The sequence below is a fragment of the Tursiops truncatus genome, chromosome 20 (genome assembly GCF_011762595.2).
Source record: "Tursiops truncatus isolate mTurTru1 chromosome 20, mTurTru1.mat.Y, whole genome shotgun sequence".
NCBI lineage: Eukaryota > Metazoa > Chordata > Mammalia > Artiodactyla > Delphinidae > Tursiops > Tursiops truncatus.
Genome location: NC_047053.1, coordinates 38,415,433 through 38,438,342, shown reverse-complemented (window position 1 = coordinate 38,438,342; position 22,910 = coordinate 38,415,433). Strand labels below are relative to the sequence as shown.

Genomic DNA, 22,910 nt, shown 5'->3' with positions numbered 1-22,910 from the left:
ACCCTGATTTTTAAAAATTTGAGTAAAATATATATAACATAAATTGACCATTTTATCCATTTTTAGTGTACAATTCAGTAGCATGAAGTATATTCATATTGTGGTGCAACTATCGCCTCTACCCATCTCTAGAACTTTTTCATCATCTCAAACGGAAACTCTGGACTCATTAAACAATAACTCCCCAACCCCCGCTGCCCTGAGCCCCTGGTGACCTCTATTCTATTTTCTGTCTATATGACCTCTATTCTATTTTCTGTCTATTTTCTGTCTATAAAGAAATGTAGGACTTCCCTGGTGGCACAGTGGTTAAGAATCCGCCTGCCAATGCAGGGGACACGGGTTCAAGCCCTGGTCCGGGAAGATCCCACATGCCGTGGAGCAACTAAGCCCACGAGTCACAACTACTGCAGCCCGTGCGCCTAGAGCCCGTGCTCCACAACAAGAGAAGCCACCGCAACGAGAAGCCCACGCTCCACAACGAAGAGTAGCCCACGCTCGCCGCAACTAGAGAAAGTCTGTGTGCAGCAACAAAGACCCAACCCAGCCAAAAAAAAAAAAAAAAAAGAAATGGAATTGTGTATTATTTGTCCTTTAGGGTCTGGCTTTTTTCATTGTATAACATTTTCCAGGTTGATCCATGTTGGAGCATGTATCAGAATTTAGTTCTTTTAAAGATTTAATAATATTCCATTGTATGTATGTAATGCATTTTGCTTGTTCATTCATCATTGATGGGTATTTCGGGGCGTCTCCACCTTTTGGTTATTGTGACATGCTGCTATCAACATGGGTGTACATACATCTTCTGTTCAAATCCCTGCTTTCAATTTGTGTGTGTGCGTGTGTGTTTATGTACCTAGATGTGGAGTTACTGAATCATATGGTAATTCTATGTTTAATTTTTTGAGTAACCTCCATACTGTTTTCCACTGTGGCTGAACCACTTAACATTCCCACAAGCAATGTTCAAGGATTGCAATCTCTCCCCAATACTCATTTTCTGGTTTTTATTCTTTAAGTTGTAGGAGTTCTTTATAAATTCTGGATATGAATCCCTTATTAGGTATATGATTTGACAATATTCTCCCATTCTGTGGGTTGCCTTTTCACTCTTTTCCTTTTGTTATCTGTGCTTTTGGTGTCATCACCAAGAAATCAGTGCCAAATCCAACGTCACGAAGATTTTCTCCTATGTTTTCTTCTAAGAGTTTTATCATTTTAGCTCTGATGTTTAGGTCTATGAGTCATTTTGCAGAAAAACATCACTGAGATTTTTATAGAGATTGCATTGAATCTGTAGATTGCTTTGAGCAATATTGTTACCATAACAACATTAAATCTTCCAATCCGTAAACATGGGATGTCTTTCCATTTACATACGTCTTCCTTAGTTTCTTTTGGCAATGTTTTGCAGTTTTTCAGTGTACAAGTCTTTTGCCTCCTTGGTTATGTTTATTCCTAAGTTTTTTATTCCTTTTGATGCTGTTGTAAATATAATTTTCCTTCTAATTTCTTTTTCAGATTGTTCATTCCTAGTGCATAGAAATGCAACTCCATACCTTGATTTTAACCCAGAGAGAGTAAACCCTTGATTTTAGACCTGTGTCAGACTTCTGACTTATAGAAATTTACAATAATACAGTTTTGTTTTACGCCACTAAATTTGAGGTCATTTGTGACAGCAGGAATGGGAAACTAATATAGCTCACATCTACTGAACTCAACTATGGGTTAAGCAAAATACTAGGAGCTTATCTTAATTAATCTTACTAACAATGCTGCAAATTAAATCCATTTTACAGATGAGTAAACTGAGCCTTAGAAACATGCTTGAAATCATAGTTGGTTATTAGCAATTATGGGATTTGAACCATGTTCTCTCTATAGTTATACATAAGATATCACTATAAAGTATGGAGAATATTTAAAAAATTGGAGCAGGATGATACAATGACATGCTTCAAAGTTGCCTTCTACACACAGATTCCAGCTAATTTTTGGGAAATCTCTTTAGGACTTGGTTTTCCGGTCAATTATGAGTTGCAGTCATATAGAAGTGTGTTTTTTTTGTTTGTTTCTTTAACATCTTTATTAGAGTATAATTGCTTTACAAAGTGTGTTAGTTTCTACTTTATACCAAAGTGAATCAGCTATACAAATACATATATCCCTATATCTCCTCCCTCTTGTGTCTCCCTCCAACCCTCTCTATCCTACCCCTCTCGGTGGTCACAAAGCACCAAGCTGGTCTCCCTGTGCTATGCGGCTGCTTCCCACTAGCTATCTATTTTACATTTGGTAGTATATATAAGTCCATGCCACTCCCTCACTTCGTCCCAGCTTACCCTTCCCCCTCCCTGTGTCCTCAAGTCCATTTTCTACGTCTGCGTCTTTATTCCTGTCCTGCCCTTAGGTTCTTCAGAACATTTTTTTTTTTCAGATTCCATATATATGTGTTAGCATATGGTATTTGTTTTTCTCTTTCTGACTTACTTCACTCTGTATGACAGACTCTAGGTCCATCCACCTCACTACAAATAACTCAATTTCATCTCTTTTTATGGCTGAGTAATATTCCATTGTATATATGTGCCACATCTTCTTTATCCATTCATCTGTCGATGGACACTTAATTTGCTTCCATGTCCTGGCTATTGTAAATAGTACTGCAATGAACATTGTGGTACATGACTCTTTTTGAATTATGGTTTTCTCAGGGTATATACCCAGTAGTGGGATTGCTGGGTCATATGGTAGTTATATTTTTAGTTTTTTGAGGAACCTCCGTACTGTTCTCCATAGTGGCTATATCAACTTACATTCTCACCAACAGTGCAAGAGGGTTCCCTTTTCTCCACACCCTCTCCAGCATTTATTGTTTGTAAACTTTTTGAGGATGGCCATTCTGACTGGTGTGAGGTGATACCTCATTGTAGTTTTGATTTGCATTTCTCTAATAATTAGTGATGTTAAGCATCCTTTCATGTATTTGTTGACAATCTGTATATCTTCTTTGGAGAAATGTCTATTTAGGTCTTCTGTCCATTTTTAGATTGGGTTGTGAGTTGTTTTGGTATTGAGCTGCATGAGCTGCTTGTAAATTTTGGAGATTAATACTTTGTCAGTTGCTTTGTTTGCAAATATTTTCTCCCAATCTGAGAGTTGTCTTTTCGTCTTGTTTATGGTTTCCTTTGCTGTGCAAAAGCTTTTAAGTTTCATTAGGTTCCATTTGTTTATTTTTGTTTTTATTTCCATTTCTCCAGGAGGTGGATCAAAAAGGATCTTGCTGTGATTTATGTCATAGAGTGTTCTGCCTATGTTTTCCTCTAAGAGTTTGATAGTGTCTGGCCTTACATTTAGGTCTTTAATCCATTTTGAGTTTATTTTTGTGTATGGTGTTAGGGAGTGTTCTAATTCCATTCTTTTACATGTAGCTGTCCAGTTTTCCCAGCACCACTTATTGAAGAGACTGTCTTTTCTCCAGTGTATATTCTTACCTCTTTTATCAAAAATATGGTGACCATAGGTGCATGGGTTTATCTCTGGGCTTTCCATCTTGTTCCATTGATCTATATATCTGTTTTTGTGCCAGTACCATACTGTCTTGATTATTGTAGCTTTGTAGTATAGTCTGAAGTCCAGGAGCCTGATTCCTCTAGCTCCGTTTTTCTTTCTCAAGATTGCTTTGGCTATTTAGGGTCTTTTGTGTTTCCATACAAATTGTGCATTTTTTTTTGTTCTAGTTCTGTGAAAAATTCCATTGGTAGTTTTATAAGGATTGCATTGAATCTGTTGATTGCTTTGAGTAGTATGGTCATTTTCACAATGTTGATTCCTCCAATCCAAGAACATGGTATATCTCTCCGTCAGTTTATATCATCTTTAATTTCTTTCATCAGTGTCTTATAGTTTTTCTGCATACAGGTCCTTTGTCTCCTTCGGTAGGTTTATTCCTAGGTATTTTATTCTTTTTGGTGCAGTGGTAAATGGGAGTGTTTCCTTAATTTCTCTTTCAGATTTTTCATCATTAGTGTATAGGATTGCAAGAGATTTCTGTGCATTAATTTTGGATCCTGCTACTCTACCAAATTGATTGATTAGCTCTAGTAGTTTTCTGGTAGCATCTTTAGGATTCTTTATGTATAGTATCATGTCATCTGCAAACAGTGACAGCTTTACTTCTTCTTTTCTGATTTGGATTCCTTTTATTTCTTTTTCTTCTCTGATTGCTGTGGCTAAAACGTCCAAAACTATGTTGAATAATAGTGGCGAGAGTGGACAACCTTGTCTTGTTCCTGATCTTAGAGGAAATGGCTTCAGTTTTTCACCATTGAGAATGATGTTGGCTGTGGGTTTGTCATATATGGCCTTTATTATGTTGAGGTAAGCTCCCTCTATGTCTACTTTCTGGAGAGTTTTTTAATCATAAATGGTGTTTAATTTTGTCCAAAGCTTTTTCTGCATTTATTGAGATTATCATATGTTTTTTGTCCTTCAATTTGTTAATATGGTTTATCATATTGATTGATTTGCATATATTGAAGAATCCTTTCAGTCCTGTGATAAACCCCACTTGATCATGCTGTATGATCCTTTTAATGTGCTGTTGGATTCTGTTTGCTAGTATTTTGTTGAGGAATTTTGCATCTATGTTCATCAGTGATATTGGCCTGTAGTTTCCTTTTTTTCTGACATCTTTGGTTTTGGTATCAGGGTGATGGTGGCCTCATTGAATGAGTTTGGGAGTGTTCCTCTCTCTGCTATATTTTGGAAGAGTTTGAGAAGGATAGGTGTTAGCTCTTCTCTAAATGTTTGATAGAATTTGCCTGTGAATCCATCTGGTTCTGGGCTTTTGTTTTTTGGAAGATTTTTAATCACAGTTTCAATTTCAGTGTTTGTGATTGGTCTGTTTATATTTTCTATTTCTTCCTGGTTCAGTTTTGGAAGGTTGTGCTTTCCTTGAATTTGTCCATTTCCTTCAGGTTGTCCATTTTATTGGCATATAGTTGCTTGTAGTAATCTCTCATGATCCTTTGTATTTCTGCAGTGTCAGTTGTTACTTCTTTTTCATTTTTAATTCTGTTGATTTGTCTATTTTGAGTGAAGTCAAAGTGAAGAGTGAAGTCTGTTTTGTCTGATATGAGAATTGCTACTCCAGCTTCCTTTTGATTTCCGTTTGCATGGAATATCTTTTTTCATCTCCTCACTTTCAGTATGGACATTTTAATAATATTAATTCTTCTAGTCTATGAACACAGTATATCTTTCCATTTATTTGTGTCATCTTCAGTTTCTTTCATCAATGTCTTATAGTTTTCAGAGTGCAGGTCTTTCACCACTTTGATTAGATTTATTGCTACATATTTTATTCTTTTTGATGTAACTGTAAATGGGATTGTTTTCTTAATTTCTCTTTCCAATTGATCATTAGTAGTGTATAGAAACATTATAGATTTTTTAAAAACATCTTTATTGAAGTATAATTGCTTTACAATGGTGTGTTAGTTTCTGCTTTATAACAAAGTGAATCAGCTATACATACACATACGTGCCCATATCTCCTCCCTCTTGCATCTCCCTCCCTCCCACCTTCCCCATCCCACCCCTCCAGGCAGTCACAAAGCACCGAGCTGATCTCTGTGTATTAATTTTGTATTCTGCAACTTTACTGAATTCATTTATTCTAAATTTTTTTGGTGTCATCTATAGGGTTTTCTATATATAGTATCATGTCTAATGCAAACCATGACAGTTTTCTTTCTTTCTTTCCAAGTTGAATTTGTTTTCTTTTCTTTTTGTCTTGTCTGATTGCTGTGACTAAGACTTCCAATAATATGTTGAATAAAAGTGGCAAGAGTAGGCATCCTTGTCTTGTTTCTGATCTTAGGGGAAATGTTTTCAGCTTTTCACCATTGAGTACGAGGTTAACTGTGGGTTTGTCATATATGGACTTTATTCTGTTGAGATATTTTCCCTCTATGCCCGCTTTGTTGAGAGTTTGTATCATAAATAGATGTTGAATTTTGTCAAAAGTTATTTCTGCATCTATGGAGATGATATATGATTTTTATTCTCCCTTTTGTTAATGTGGTGTAACACATCGGTTGATTTGTGGATATTGAAACATCCCTGCATCCCTGGGATAAATCCCACTTAATTATGGTGCATGGTCATTTTAATGTATTGTTAAATTAGGTCTGCTAATATTTTGTTGAGGATTTTTTTTTTTTTTGAGGATTTTTGTTGAGGATTTTTGCATCTATGATCATCAAGGTTATTGGCCTGTGATTAAATTTTTTTGTAGTGCCTTTGTCTGGTTTTGGTATCAGGGTAATTCTGGCCTAGTAGAATGAGTTTAGAAGCATTCCTTCCTCTTCAATATTTTGGAATAGTTTCAGAAGCAGGTACTAAGTTTCTTTAAATGCTTGGTAGAATTGACCTGTGAAGACTTTTGGTCTTGGACTTCTGTTTGTTGGGTGTTTTTTTTTTTCTGATTTGATTTCATGACTAGTAATTGGTCTATTCAGATTTTCTTTTTCTTCCTGAGTCAGTCTTAGGAGACTTTACATTTGTAGGAATTTATCCATTTCTTCTAGGTTGTCCAATTTGTTGGTGTATAATTTTTCATTGTAAACTCTTATGATAATTTGGTGTTTGGTGTTGGTTGTAACTTTTCCTCTTTCATTTCTGATTTTTTTGGGCCCTCTCCTTTTTCTTTATTTGTTTGGTTAAAGGTTTATAGAATTGTTTATCTTTTCAAAGAACCAGCTTTTAGTTTCACTGATATTTTCTATTGTTTCTTTAGCCTCTATTTCACTTATTTTCACTCTGATCTTTATTATTCTCTTCCTTCTACTACCTCTGGACTTTGTTCTTTTTCTAGTTCCTTTAAGCATAAAGTTAGGTTGTTTATTTGAGATTTTTCCTATTTCCTGTGGCAGGTCTGTATTGCTATACACTTCCCTCTTAGAACTGCATTTGCTGTGTCCCATAGAGTTTGGATTGTTGTGTTTCCATTTTCATTTTTCTCAAGGTACTTTATGATTTCTTCAATAACACATTGGTTGTTTAGTAGCATGGTGTTTAGACTCCATGTATTTGTGTTTTTTTCCAGTGTTGCTCTTGTAGTTGATTTGTAGTCTCATATCATTACGGTCAGAAAAGGTGCTTGATATGATTTCAATCTCCTTAAATTTACTGAGACTGGTTTTGTTGCCTAACATGTAATCTATCCTGGAAAATGCTCCATGTGCACTTGAAAAGAATATGAATCTGCTGTTTTGGGGTGGAAAGTCCTGTATATAGCTATTAAGTCTATCTGATCTTATGTATCATTTAATGCCAATATTTCCTTATTGATTTTTTCTTTTTCTTTTCTTTTCTTTCTTTCTTTTTATTTATTTATTTTTTTTGGTTGCACTGCATGGCATGTGGGATCTTAGTTCCCTGACCAGAGAGTAAACCCTTGTCCCCTGCAGTGGGAGCATGGAGTCTTTACAACTGGACTGACAGGGTTAGGGTTCCCTCTAGTGTATTTTTCATTTCTGTTATTGTATTCTCCAGCTCTGATTGGTTCTTTTTCATATTTTTCATCCCTTTGTTGATGTTATCACCGTGTTCCTCCATTCTTCTGAGTTTGCTGAATGTCTTTATGGCCATTACTTTGAACTCCTTATCTGGAAGATTGATTATTGCCATTTCATTTATTTATTTTTCTAAGGGACATATTCCTTTCTTTCACTTGGAACATATTCTTTATCTCCTCACTTTACTTAACTCTCTGTGTTTGTTTCTACACATGAGGTAGACCATCTATGTCTCCCTGTCTTGAAGGAGTGGCTTTGTGTAGAAGGTGTTTTGTGGGGCCCAGCAGTGGGGTCCCAGTTGGTTACCAGAGGCAGGTGCTCCAGGGCTGTGTAATCTGTGTGTGTCTGTGGCTGGGTCACTATTGCTGTAGGCACACTAGTGTGGGGGCTTGTCACCAGTGCAGCTGGCTGTAAGACCCAGCTGCAATAGTTGCAGGCAGTCTGATGTGTGGGGCTGGGCCCTGGGCAAGAACCACTTTGGAGGGATGCTGGTGCTGGCTGAGGTTGTCTGCTTCTCCTCTATGATCATCTGTTACTCCCTGGCTCATACCATCCTTACTAAGCTTTTTCCAATTCCTCTAATGCAGAACTTCCCAACTTATTGAGGTGAATGGGCTAGAGGGAGTCATGGTACTGATGCTCTGAGTCCTCAGAATAGTTGGCCAAGGCAGTCCAGTCACTTTTCCCCAGTGAGCCACAAAAATATCATTTTCTGTTTAAGCTGTTTGTGAAAAATGGGAAATATGGCCAAATGCAATGTGCTCGCTCACTTCTGGCCCTCATGTTTGCCCCAACTCTACCCAGAACAATCTCCTTCCTCTTCACTTAGTTTCAGCTCTCAGCAATATCATCAATTCCTCAAGAAAGCCTTCCTTGACCTCTGCTAAGTCTGGTTAGATCTCCGGCTGCACGTTCTTCCAGCAGCTGGGGCTTCCCCCCATGACAGATGTATCATCCACCTGGCTGGTGTGCATTCTCCACTAGGTTGTAGGTTTGCCTCTCTTGCTCATTGTTGCATCCCCAGTGCCTAGCTCTGTGTCTGGCATATAGGACGGACTCAGTAAATGTTTGTTAAAGGAAGTGAGCTAACTCATCCTTGATGTGCAAAACAGTGCTTTCTCCTGCTCTCTGTGTTTCTGTGAATGGTAAAGTTTTCTCCTGAATTCTTATGCTTGCCAAATTTTGGTTTCATTCTTGACCCTCTCTCAGATTGCTGATTAAAAAAAAATGTTTCTTTGAAAATGGTTCTTACACCAGTTTCTTCTTTTACACTTCCCCTACAGATACCTAAACTCAATTCTTTATTACTGCGGACCCAGACTATTACAATAACCTTGCCGCTCCTCTGCTTCCAGCCTTATCTTCATTTTGCTAAAACAGATAAATGTTTGCTAAAATGTTGCCTCCAGGGAAGTCTAAGCTCCTTAGCTTTGTCATTGAAGACCTCTGCCATATGGTCACAACCTCCCCATCCAGCTCTATTTTCCACCACTTCCCTTCACTCTCTCCCCTCCCAGTTACCTAGTCGTACTCGACCATGCCTTGGGCTTTCCTGCACCGTTCTGTGTGCACAGGATTCTTCCACCTGCAGTATCTGCTTTTCTCCTCTCTGCTTCTTAGAAGCCTCCCCGTCCCGGCACAAATCTATCCCTGTGAACTTCCAGTTCTGGCTGTGCTCTCTCTCCCCATTTTTTCAACTTCTCCCTTATCATCTCTTGCCTCATATTATTATACAATGCTCATTCCTTCATCCACCCAACAAATGTCCATTGGGTCCCTACTGTGTACCATGTGCCTAGAGCAGAGGATTCAAAGATGAACTAGACCATGTCTTTGCTTCTGGGAACTCAAATACACAGAGAGATATGCATATAAGTCATGCAATGTTATGCTCAAAGTGAAATGAAAGCTAAGACAGGAGGGAGAGATGACTTGTCAGAAGAAGTTAGGGAAGGAGTTAGTTCATTGATTGAAGCAGCATGGTATGATGGAAAGAACAGAGATCTGTGTTGAAATCCTGGATTCACAACACATTAACCCCTACTCTCTATGCCTCTGTTTGCCTGTCTGTAAAATGGGAATATTATCATGTACCTCGAAAGGTCATGGTGAGATGTGAATAAGATCGTGTTTGTGAAGAGTGTCTAGTACCAACTTGGGCTTGTACAGGTGCTCAACAAGTGTGAGCTCCTTCTGACCACAGCCCTGATCCTACCTTCCATATTCCTCACGGTGCCCTATACAAACCATGATCCTGGTGACTATCTGCTGTTTCGTTGATTGACATTATTATGGATATGATGACGCCTGTCATATCAGGTAACAGGGCCACTGGGAACCAGGCTATTTTAATGATCCTAGAGGGGATCTATTCTTCTTTCTGAGAACCATGAATTTGGAATTTGACCAAGGGAGTGATACATGGGCAAGGGCTATACTTTTCCATATCAGCAAGAAGAATCAGGGCTGTCAAGCCAGGAAGCGAAGAAGCCATAGCGTTCCTGGACCTACCACACCCCACAAATGAAGGCCAGGGCTTTCACGAGTCCAGCCCTTTGAAACCACACCATAAAGCTCTTACTTCACTGATGCACAGCATGGAAGAGGAGTTCTGACTTAGCAAGAAGCCCAACTAAAGTCTTTTATGAGATGAGGGACTCTTCTGAGGAAACATAACACGCCAAGGGGAAAGGCTTTTGACAACCCAATGAGTAAGAAAAAAGGGCTGTCTTCCACATCCACACCCTCTGCAGAGGGGCTATAAACGCTCCCAAGAGGAAGGAGACCCACAGCTCTGTGGCTTGGACAACTTGGACTCTGTCTTCCGCCGGTCACCTCACTCCCTCCATCACCATGCCTTACAGCTGCTCCCTGCCCAGCCTGAGCTGCAGCTCCAGTTGCTTCTCCCGGCCCTGCGTGCCCCGCAGCTGCCACGGCTCCACCCTGCCCGGGTCCTGCAACATCCCTGCCAACGTGGGCAACAGCGGCTGCTTCTGTGAGGGCTCCTTCAACGGCAACGAGAAGGAGACCATGCAGTTCCTGAACAGCCGGCTGGCCAACTACCAGGAGAAGGTGCGCCAGCTGGAGCGGGACAACGCAGAGCTGGAGAGCCGCATCTGGGAGCAGAGCCAGCAACAATATCCCCTTGTGTGCCCCGACTACCAGTCCCGCTTCCGGACCATCGAGGATCTCCAGCAGAAGGTGAGGGGGTGGGCACCCCACTACCTCCAGCAGGAAGTTGTAGGGAGGGAATTCGAGATATGATTAAGAAACAATATAAGCTCTCGGTGTGATTGAAACACATGGGTTAAAGTCTTGCTTTTCCATTCTGTTTTCTTGAGGGCTGGTCTTATTCTGGTTCCAGGACTGTTAGATCTGAGTATTTGCATAGTGTTAGTCTGTGTGGAGGTAGCAGCACTTTGCATAAATAAACTGTAATTAAAAGCCGCCTCCGGGGCTTCCCTGGTAGAACACATCTTCTATAATACACATCTTCTATAATACACAATTAAAATCTCATGGGACTCTAGTGTTCAACAGAATATAGTTTGGGGAATTACGTGAAATCATTTCCTCTTACTTTTCTAGGGGTTTGGTCAACAGATCCCATAACTTGATAGAGATATAATAATATTAATGATCATTTTTATCTACTCTACTGCTTGCAAAGAGCTTTTATATATATCCTTTAGGACAATGTTGAGAGCTCACTTTGTTCTGTCTTATGTAATTTGTTAATTCAATATTCCTGGCAATTTGGGAAGAAAATGAAAATTGAACACAGAACATTCAGGAGTACACGAGGGGTTATGAGTACTGCAGAATGGATAAATGTGCTGATTTCTTTTTAAAAAAGTAGATTCAAACAATGCAAGAATTTTTTTTACCTTTCACACTCGACTTAGATTCTTCCATTGTCCTATAAAGGTGATAAAGGCTTGTTTTAGTATTAGCAACAATCATAAAAACTTCTCAGGCTTCCCTGGTGGCGCAGTGGTTGAGAGTCCACCTGCCGATGCAGGGGATGCGGGTTCGTGCCCCGGTCCGGGAGGATCCCACATGCCACGGAGAGGCTGGGCCCGTGAGCCATGGACCCTAAGCTTGCGCGTCCGGAGCCTGTGCTCCGCAATGGGAGAGGCCACAACAGTGAGAGGCCTGCGTACTGAAAAAAAAAAAAAAAATACAATCAGATGCTCCCCAGAGCAGGGAGACCACTGCCAGCCCCGGGTCCTATGGCTCCTCCCTGGCTTGTCACTCCATCACTGGCCTTCCTTCCTCCTTCAAAGACACCAAGCTCGTTCCCTCCCTTGATGCGCTGTTCCCTCTGTCTGGAATGCTCCTTCCCTCTGGTCTGTTTCTTCTCATTTTCCAGTCTCAGATCAAATGCCACCTCCTGGAAAGACCAGACCTGACCATGGTAAAGACTATTGCCCAGACCCCTATCAACCACCATACTTTCCTTTCTTCTCAGTGCTTACCACTGTTTAAAATCCTCTTCCTGCTGTATTGGTTTACTCAATCCCTCCTATTTACTGCCTGTCTCTTCCACTGCTCTGTGAACTCTGGGTGAGCCCGATCTTGCCTGTCTTCTCCATTGAGGCACCCCTGGTGCTGAGAACAAGAACAGGCCCAGAGTAAGTGCTTAATAAAGATTCATTGAGCAAACAAATGAATCCAAACGATCTTATTGCTCTCATTGGTTGAATTTCTAAGTAATGTAAATATGTCTTAAAATTAAAGATACACTAGTAAACCATTGCCCTTTTATATACTCTGTTCCGTTTACGTTTTTATTTGGAAAAGGAATCCTGTTGCTCTTTTAAAAGTTGCCTGTCCCATAGCATCCCCTTTGGTGTGTTTTAAGATAAAGGGAATAGAAGGCAGGACAGGGAGAAGAAGCGACCCTGCTGCCTCTCCTCCAGCTACACCAAGGATTCTAGAGGAAAAAGACCTTCTGGGCTGACCACAGGCACATACCTGGCCTGGAAGAAGCTTCTTCCCCACTTTATCCATCTCCAAACTCCAGAATCTCTCCACCATCTCCAAGGTGTTAGCTGGCATTCTGTTGCAAGGAAAGGAAGACTCAGGTTCCAGGGGGACTTTAAATGCACATACCTGGGAGGCCTGGTACAGTGGAACAGGTGAGTGTCCGTCTAGGAAAAGCCATGGTATCAGCTCCCGCATGAATGGAGAGAGAATGTCAAAGCGCCGTTGGATGGATGGAGGTGAAGCCATCCACACCGAATCCAAGCTGGGACAGGGGAGAAGAGCTAGATTTGGGGGTGGGGGGTGGGGACGGGGAGAACCTGCTTCCACCACTGACCTGCAGGTTTTGACCAAGTTTCCTTAAAGCATCTACTCTCGGGTCCCCATCTACGGAATGGCCATAATTTAAACTGCCCTCCTTGGTTTAAAGAACACAGTAAGTAGTTGCCACGGACCAGCTGGAGAAAGAGGATCTCACCGCCCAGGGTCAGAAGTAGCACCGACGAATGGAGTCAGAAGGACCAAGACAGCTGATGGTTGGCAGGGCAAATTTTATTGTGCTACAGTTACAGATTATATAGACTAGAAAAGGGAAGGTTGCCAGATGGTGGTTTACATCATCTAGAGACTGTCTCGGCTCAAGGTTAACTTCCCTGGGAGGAAACCCATAAGCCCAGAATCACGCAGAATAACCTGCGTGTGCAGGGGGGAGACAGCGTCTCGTCTCAGTTTCCATTCTTTCTGATCCCTGGGCCCTGGTGGTTTATCTCCCATGGAACGGAACAAGGAGGGGAACAAGTAGGGACGGTCCCTTCGAGCAGCGGTGGCGGCATGCCTGGCATGTCCACAGCCTGCTCCCAAGGCTGACTGCCTCCCACAAGTAGTAACTAGATGTCGGCTCCTCTCTTATCAAGCATTGGAAGCCCCACACTACTGCCATTGGCCACCTCGCTGGCCTTATGCGCCACAATGTGTAGGAAAAAGGCAAGAGCCAGGCGGTGTGTATTCTTGCTCCAGACGCCCAGAAAACTCAGTTTGCCCTTCTGTAAACTGGAGAAGGGGCCAGTGTGGCAGGGGGAGGATTATAAAGCAGCACGAGGAAATCTGGGGGGCTGGTGGATATGTGTGGTGATAATTCTGCAGGGTACACATTAGTCAACACTTACCAAACTGCGTGCTTTAAATATGTGCAGGTTATTGTATGTCGATTATCCGTCAATGAAGCTTTATTTTCATGGAAATAGTGATGCTTATGTATCCCTGTCTGGCACATTGAACAAGCCCAGATGTGGTCACGGATGAGGACATCTGAGAAGGAAGTACAAATACCCACATCAGCAGCTGGGCCCTCAGAGACACGAGACCCACGGGCTGGAGGTGCAGCTGGCAATGGGCGCTCTGGAGCCAGACCACCCGGTCTGTGGGCAGTCTCCTCTTCCATGAGTTGGGTAATCAAGGCCCTCTCGCCCACCAGGCATGGCCATGGGGTCAGCCCTCGAAACGGACAGACGAGGAATGAATGGTGGCCTGAGGAAGAGGTCGGGGTTGAGTCTCTTTCAACATCAAGAGTGTTTTGCATTCAAGGACCTCAGAGTGGATCCCACCTTGATACACAAAACCACACAATATGGGCTTCTAGAAATAGTGAAGGACCTGGATGAAAAAAGAAGTCTCCTGAGAGGAATTCTGGTAACACCCCCTCCAGGACAAGGGAGCCAGACTTCTGGGTTTTAGCAGCTATAGGACTTCCCAGAGTGAACAGCACTTCCCACAGGGCGGATGTCCTGCATCTTCTTACCCGAGCGTAGGTCCTGGGTGTTTCCAACTTGCTTCTGCTCAAGGCCCTCCCTTGAGCCTCTTGATAATCCATCCTGTGAGTGACTCCTTCTCAGAGCCACCCACATAAAACTAACCTCAAGAGGGAGCTCATGCAGGTGCCTATAAGAGACAAGAGGTTAAAACGTGCATCCAGGAGGAGAAAGGGGGCAGACCACCTAGGTGGGCCCACATCCCTTCCCCTCATGTCTCCCCACATTTCCCCATAGACAATAATCCTTTCATCGCTCACCCCAAGACTCTCCATCACATTCCAGTCCCTATGGTTCCTCCTCTCATGTCAGCCCTCCTCGTTGAGGCGGTCTCCAAGCTGTCTCCGCAGGGAGTTGGCTTCCTGATGGAGGAAGGGAACAATTCAAAGTATCACAAAGGATCCTAATGCTCTCCTCTGAGAGAGTGCAATTCAACTTGTGCTTATTCTTAAGCTTTCGAAAGTTCGATTCTCTCTGATCCTCTCATTAACTGGCTTCTGTATGCAATGACTAACCTGAACATTCCACTTTACAGAGTGCTTTCAAGTCCATGACCTCCTTCCGCCTTTGTACTCAGTATACCTCTCCTCACTTAAAGAGGTGCAGGGATTTGGACTCAGAGCCGAGATGCAATAGACCTTGATTTAAACTCTGGAGCCCAAACACCCAATCCAGTGTTCTTGTTAGTATACCATATAGACTATGGTTTGATTCTTAGCCATGCGTAATAAGAAGGATAGAGCGCAGCTAGAGAGGAAACAAAGAATGTTTACTTCAAAATCTGCCATCCTGGGATAGAATAGAGTTAACTGGTGATTTGTTGATTTCACTAGTTTAGCTATTGATAAAGGAGGTAACTATCAGCTAATCTCGTCACACACCCAACATAGCTTAGGTGCTTGGGCTTAGGTGGATGTCAGACAGATTTGAATTGGGTCTCTTGTCTACCACTTACTAGAAAGCTTCTAGAAGCTTCTAGAAGCCTCAAGTGCTTCATCTGTAAGATGAAGTTCTAAAGCACTTAGCACAGCATTTGGCACACAGTAAGCACTCAATTAATATTAACTATCACCATTTACATTGTTCTGGCATTAAGGTTTGCACAAAATATCTGTCTTCTTTATTGTGCAACTAATCTAGCAATGATGTGAGCACTTTACAGTGTTTCCTCCAGGCAACACTGAACAGCAGAAAGAGCTCCAGACCAGAAAAGGGAGAGTTGGGTTGTGTTTCCAGCTCAGCCCTCTCTGCAGGGTGGTCCTGCTGGCTTCTCCTGTTACTAAACGGAGAATTGGAATAAAAGATCTGTGCAGGCCCGTGTGCTCCAGCCTGGGAGAGGAAGCGGCTGTGGGCACCGCCTGGCTGTTGACCTTTCCTCATTACTGGGCTTGCCAACCTCCTTCACCCTCATTCCTGCCACTGGCAGAAAAATCCTCGTCTCCTATCACAGATTACTCATTCTCTACAAATCCCTTTTTGTTTGGAGAACAGATTCCTCAGCTGGTTGAGCCTCTCCCACACCCCTTGGCACCTGGAAACAGGCTTTGGCGAGTTCGATCCTGTTGGAGAACTTCACCTGCTCATGGTTCTACTTGAGCAGATCAGCTCCTCCTTCAGGGACTCCACCTGGGCCTCCAGGTCAGACTTGCACAGGGTCGGCTCATCCAGGATCCTGCTCAGACTCTTCAGATCTGCCTCCACCAGCTGCCTCAAGGACACCTCTGTCTCATACCTGTGATACAGGAGCATCAGAGGCAGGCCTGGTTTAGTTTGTCAGACAACTGGGAGTTGGGGCTTGTGGTTTTTACAGCCATCTCGTTCATATAGGTTTTCAACGTGCTACCGAAGCTCCTGGAGGAAAAGGCACTGGTAATTATTTTTTAATAAATGAAGAGCCAGTGGATTTAATGGGATAAAAGCACATAAACCGTGAGATTTCCAAAATTAAAACACTTCCTCCATTCTCCTGATTGGACTCTGTGCCTAGCGGAGCATCAGGGGAACATGACTTCTACACTGGATGGGATTCGGAGATGTCCTCTGGAAAGGAAAAGCAGGCAGAGTCTGACTCTGGAGAAGGGTTCTCTGAGCTCTGGTTAGCAATGGCTCTGTCGATCTTAGGGAAACCGTCTAGGGAAAACTTTGTCAATGTTTGTTGGTACAGAGGACAGGCTAAGGGGAAGGAGAGGAAAGAGAGAAGACAACAGCCCCCTTACCCATTCACTTGGTCCTAAAGTCATCTGAGGCCAGCTTGGCGTTGTCAGTCTGCACCACCAGCCTGGCGTTGTCAGACCGCTGCACAGGATCTAGAAGACCCAAAACATTCTAGAATAAGCTTGGTTATTTTTAGCCAATCCCTACTAATTCACTTACTTGGAGGGAACAGAATGAGAAATCACAGTGGATCTTATATAAGATTATTAAATGCTGTCCATGTGCAATAGTTGCTCAATAAATATTTAAGAAATCAAACTTGGGGGAAAAAAAGAACACTGACATATGCAAGAAAAGTGTCAATAGATACACAATTTTTCCTTTTCTTTCCTAGTAAGCAATACTGAGAAGCTGATAATAATAATAACTAACATTTCTCTTTAAAAACCTACTGTATGTCTGGCATGGTAGCAGGAGCGAAAGATACAAAAATGAGTAAGCACTAGATCCTGCCCACAAAAAACTTCCAATTCAGTGGAGAAGATAAATATGTCAGCTAGCAATTGGAGGGGGCAGAGTCATGGATGGAGCCACGCCCTCCCATCCATCCTGGATGGGTTGGTCCTATGTTCTTCTAGGTAGCTTCCACTCCTTCTGATTTCAGCCAACTCTTCTATGCCCTCACTGGACACTGTGCACCATGAGAAGCCCAGAAGCCTCTAGGTCAAGACGATGAAGTTAAGATAATTAGGTACCCAGAAGAGGACAGCAACAAGAGGTCAGAGCAGTCAAAAGCCCAGGTAAGAGAGAGAGAAATTGGTCCAATTCTTACAAAAATTTCACTTTCTCATCTTCCTTCTTGGGCTCAGTCTCTTCTCTCACCTCAGGATAATAGTTCCAGAGTCTTGGCAAATGCACGGAAGCATTCGGAGGCAGCTTTTTTTTTTTTTTTTTTTTTTTTTTTTTTGCGGTACGCGGGCCTCTCACTGTTGTGTCCTCTCCCGTTGCGGAGCACAGGCTCCGGACGCGCAGACTCGGCAGCCATGGCTCACGGGCCCAGCCGCTCCGCGGCATGTGGGATCTTCCCGGACCGGGGCACGAACCCGTGTCCCCTGCATCGGCAGGCGGACTCTCAACCACTGCGCCACTGTTCTACGGCCCGATACGGCTGGGAATACTGTGTACTATTATCCTCTTTGTGAAAAATCAGGCTGTATTTCAGTATTAAAGATGGAACAAATACTGCTGCAGGGAAGAAAAGGAAAAAGAAAAAGAAAGAAACCACAGCAAAAATTTTACTTTGTTTAACCCAGTGTTCCCAAATACCTTTGACCTGGGAACCCTATTTTCTCAGATTACCTTGAACATCTCACAGAAAAGTTCTAAGAAACCACATTTTGGGACAGGTGGTACTTTCTGATTTGTTTATGATAAAAATGTTCTAAGGCATTAGAGGTTCAGGGACTCGGCGTCCAAGCAGCCATCACAGAACAGCTGGTCTCATTGCCATTCCTCTGCAAGATCCCAACAGATGGTCCTTCAGCCTCTCTCTGGCCATGTCCAGGGATGGGGAACCCATTACTGGAGGGGGTGGTCCAATCTACTATTGGAGAGGTTTGACTTTAACAAAGTTCTCCCTGGATCTCTATTAATGGTTTCAAGTCTTCCCTTTGGTCTAGAATCGGTTTATTGATGTATCAACAAAGCACTTATTCAAATAAATCATATCTTTGAAAACTGAGACCATGATAAACATTCCTGGCTTCTCACCCATCCCTCACGAGGCATGCTTTCTAGATCTTAAAGTGAGGTCTCCAGAACGGCATTTAGTGCTCTATAAGCTCATAGGATCTGTGGTGCAAGTGTTCAAAGCCCATATAAGCAGAAAGGCCCCCTCCAGCACTTGTGATCAGAGACTAGATTCTGTATCAGGAACACCTAGGATGAAGGCCTTGACTGCTAGAAGGTAACACTGTTCAGACACCGTCATTTCCTGGAGGGTAGGAGGAAAAATCTTCCTGGTAAGATCCCTTTTCACTCCAGCAGAGCCCACCATATGGCTTAGTGATCATGTTGGAAGGCACAGAGAGCCTCTGGGTACTGAGAACAGGGAACTGAAAAGGAGTACAGTTCAGATGGTGGGGAGAGCGTGGTAGTGACCTGTTTGTTCCTCTTTTTTTTTTCATCTACAGCTCCAAAGATCAAGGTCATCATACAGGAGAGCATCAATGGAAGAATAATTCTTTCTCAAGTGAATGAGATCTAAAAGTACGCGTGAGGCCAATAAAAGTTCCTGCCTATTGTAAAAACTATTCTCCCCCAATGGAAAGTCCTTGCCCAGACACAAATGGGTGAATTCTAAGAGGTACCCTTGGAGTTATCAAACTTAGAATCTTTTTTTTTCTCTGTAACAATCTCACCAGACGTTCCAAAATGATCTTAATATACGGCTGCACTTTTTCAATCAGAGCATGAGTTCATGAGCTTAAAGCTCTACCTTCCGAATACAATCGTCAGATTCCCATTATTTTGCATCTGTTTTGTAGCCAGTAAAACTCCACATGAGCTGAATCATGTCTTTTATTTTATATCGTAAGGCAAGACAAGACCTCAAGGTCTCATCTTGACGGATTCTCAGAGCATTCATGGTCCACAAAAGAGCCAGAGGGAAGTTAATGCTTTGAATGTGTTTGCAGCAACCAAACACTGGGCGGAATTGTCACCTGCAGCCATGCAACCTAGGGACAAGATGTGGTTCGTAAAGTTCTCCAGATCTCCAGACTTCTGCCTGCAGGAAAGGCGGGGTGGAGATAGAGAAAGGGACACCCAGAAAGGCCTCACTGAGAATGCGAGATGACCAAAAGCTATTCTATCTCACAGATAGATAGATAGATAAATAAATAAATAACCTTCAGGGCCTAAAAGAAAGTTAAAGCTAGAAAACGAAATTCAGGAAAAGAAAGATCCTCCTTACAGATAGATACTAAGACCCTAAGAGGGGGAGCAACTCATCTAAGATCTGAACTGCAAACGTTAGGATCCATCGTATTATGTTGAGGTATAGTAGGGACTAAAACACAGAGACTATGCACCTCTGTCCTCTGAAGAAGATGTCTTTTTCTCAGATTGTAGCCATGCAAGCCGTTTTTCCAAGGCTGGTACAGAGAAGTAATGCTGGAGGAAAGGAAGACAGAAATCCACATATTCACTAAGACATCATCAGAATGTTGTACATGGAATGACAGGATATTAACAAGTTAATGGCCCATAGGCACAGGCTAGTCAAACTCTCCCACTTTACTAATAAACTGAGGCCCAGAACAATAAAGGCATTGACCCAAACAGTCACTGGATTATCACATCTGGGTCTAGATATGGGACTCTTGACTCTATTTCCAGTTGTTAACCTAAAAGTGGTGTCATTTAGTTCCATGGTCATCTAACACATTGGCAATGCCTCAGATATTTTTTCCCTCTATGTTTGAATACTCTCTTGGAAAGGATTGCTTTTGATATTTTCTGAACTGGCCATGTGTTAAAACTGGATCAGTCTTCCCTTTAAGGGAATAATTAGTGTTTCTGATTCTCAGTGCATAAAGAATAGAAAACCAACCCCTAACAATCTGAAATTAGGCAAGAGGAACCCATGTTAATCACATCATTGCAAAAATGTATTACTGGTTTAAGTGAAATACATTAATTCTCTGGGGTAAAATTATATATTTATCTTTACTGTGTGATCACTTCCAAGAATTTCAAAAATAACCAATTTATAACATCTTCAATGAGTTTTCTTTGTGCAGTACTTCTCTGTGCAAACTTTTGATGATTTGAGGGGCAAGAAGAGATACATATTAGAACGTTATTAGTTCTCTTTTTCTATTTCATTCTACTAGGAGAACATCTTTATGTTAACAGGGTACTTCAGTCTCAAAGCAGATTTTAAATTAATATTTTTCCCAACTTTAGCATCAATTCACTCTGCTATTTTAGACATTATTATCTCTTTCTTAAAATCTAGAAATTAGACATAAAATATACATATTTTCTCAAGGTGAAATTTGAGCACTACTAGCAAAATCTTTTGAAGAATATTCAAAAAACAACAAGTTGAAGGGAAAGTTATAATACTAGACCCAGAAAATAATCACTAACCTTCCATTTACTATCATAATTTATATAGGATTGGTAATCATAAATCAAAACATAATAATTTTTCATTCAAGGAGCTAAGCAGAATCTAACACACCATTGTAAAGCAATTATACACCAATAAAGATGTTAAAAAATTATAATAAAATATTCTTAAAGTATTAATTTTCTCTGTACCAATTAAGGTGATCAACTCATCCCAGCTTGCACAGGAAACCCCTCAGTCCCAGGCAAACTGGAGTGGTTGGTCACCCTATTGATAAAGAATTGCTCTTGTCTTAGTCCGTTCAGGCTGCTACAATAGAATACCACAGACTGAGTGGTTTATAAAAACAACAGAAATTTATTCCTCACAGTTCTGAAGGCTGGGATGTCCAAGACCAAGGCACCAGTACAGTTGCATTCTGGTGAAGACCTGCTTCCTGGTACATAGCCTGTATCTTTGCATGATGGAAGGGGCTTGGGAACTTTGTGGGGTCTCTTTTGTAAGAGCATTAATCCCATTCATAAAGGCTCCACCCCCGTGACCTAAGCCCCTCCCAAAGACCTCACCTCCTACAACCATCACCTTTAGGGGTTAAGATTTCAACATATACATTTTTCAGACAAGTAGAGAGAAATTAAACCATTTTCCTGAATAAAGAGACAACTGCATGAGTTTAGGCTCTAGGCTATATAGAATAACCTCTCTCCCACATCTAAATAAGTCCAAAAATATTTCAAAATACCCATTACAACCTGATTAGTGCCTGTAGGTTCAGGCGAGTTGCCAACTAAAGAAGTTTTCATTTGTATTTGGTTTTGACCCCCACACACCCGACCCACATAAAGGAGTTGGTAACAAATTCTATTGTTTCCATTACAGAAACACTTTAAGTAAATAATAGCTATTCCATTACCCAAAATCCAATTAAAGAAATACTTCGCTAATGCAGAGAGGTATCAAGTATTATTTTGGAATATCTATGTCAACATATTTTCCAATAGTACCATAATAACATGGTTGAATGGATAGATCCATTTAATATTTTTCAATCCAGTCAAATGCATGCCTTTACTAAAAGTTCATTTTTCCATGAATACTCTTATACACCTACCCTGTTAATGATGTGTGAAGTTGGAAACTAAACTTCATAAAAATTCATTATTAAGGAATGTAGCAATTGTATATAGGTGGAAAGGTCATAAAGCTGAGAGGAGAGCAAGGACTTGAATTACAAGTTACAGTGGGAAAAGGTAGGTAAGCGAAAGGGATCCGAGAAAGTTACTTTAGCACAGGGGTTCTCAAACTTGGCCGCACCTCAGGATCATCTGGGGAGATTAAAAAACTCTGATGCCTAGGCTACATTATAGATCAATTAAATCAAGGTTTTTGAAGGTTAGAACCTAGGGATCCATATGTTTTAAAGATTCCCAGGTAATTACAACGTACAACTAACGTTGGGAACTTACTGCTTTAGCAGCTTCAGGTGAGCGCTTTTGTATTTGTTTGCATGTTCCCCATATTATTAATTTTTTAATACTCCCATAAGAATTAATTAATTCTTATTAATCCCATAAGAATTAACTAATGGAAAAATAAGACCTCCTTCATGTCACTCCCAACTGCTTGTGAACAGAGTTTCATTTTACAGAATTGTAGAGAGCTGCATCCAGGAAGGACAGCTGAATAAAAACTTAAAAGAAAGATAGGGGCTTCCCTGGTGGCGCAGTGGTTGAGAGTCTGCCTGCCGATGCAGGGGACACGGGTTCGTGCCCCGGTCCGGGAAGATCCCACGTGCCGCGGAGCAGCTGGGCCCGTGAGCCATGGACACTGAGCCTGCGCGTCCGGAGCCTGCGCGTCCGGAGCCTGTGCTCCGCAACGGGAGAGGCCACAACAGTGAGAGGCCCGCGTACCACACACACACAAAAAAAGATAAATACTAAAAAACATTTCACGAAATGTTGCAAACTTACTTCCACCTAAGTTTAGTGAGATATCTTTCAGGTGCCTAGTCAAATATTTTCCCAAAGTGTTAAGCTCCTATAATGAGTTTCTATGACAAAAAAATTGTCATGTTACTTTAGCCTCTTCATTTCTTTTACCTCTTAGAATTTTTTCACAGCAAAGTAAAATATTAACATATGCAAATAAGAGGCTCCTTAGAGAAAACATCTCTAAGCCAAGTGACTAAAATATTTAATATCAGAAACACCTAAGTAAATTTTTCCTTAATGACAT

General features: G+C 41.6%; 1 long non-coding RNA gene and 1 pseudogene across 1 annotated transcript in view; one reads left to right on the top strand and one right to left on the bottom strand.

Moving 5' to 3' along the window:
• Positions 1-10,251: 10,251 nt before the first annotated feature.
• LOC141277369 (keratin, type I cuticular Ha3-I pseudogene) lies at positions 10,252-11,559 on the top strand (annotated as a pseudogene).
• A 1,103-nt stretch (positions 11,560-12,662) lies between these two features.
• Positions 12,663-22,910, bottom strand: part of LOC109550600 (uncharacterized) — a 39,167-nt gene continuing 28,919 nt past the window's right edge. Inside the window, exons 3-10 of the long non-coding RNA XR_012328672.1 lie at positions 19,630-19,711; positions 17,370-17,782; positions 16,600-16,689; positions 15,960-16,115; positions 14,644-14,745; positions 14,374-14,513; positions 13,742-13,883; positions 12,663-12,840 (exon numbers count right to left, since the gene is read on the bottom strand). This is a non-coding gene — a long non-coding RNA (uncharacterized lncRNA). The remainder of the gene's footprint in view (positions 12,841-13,741; positions 13,884-14,373; positions 14,514-14,643; positions 14,746-15,959; positions 16,116-16,599; positions 16,690-17,369; positions 17,783-19,629; positions 19,712-22,910) is intronic.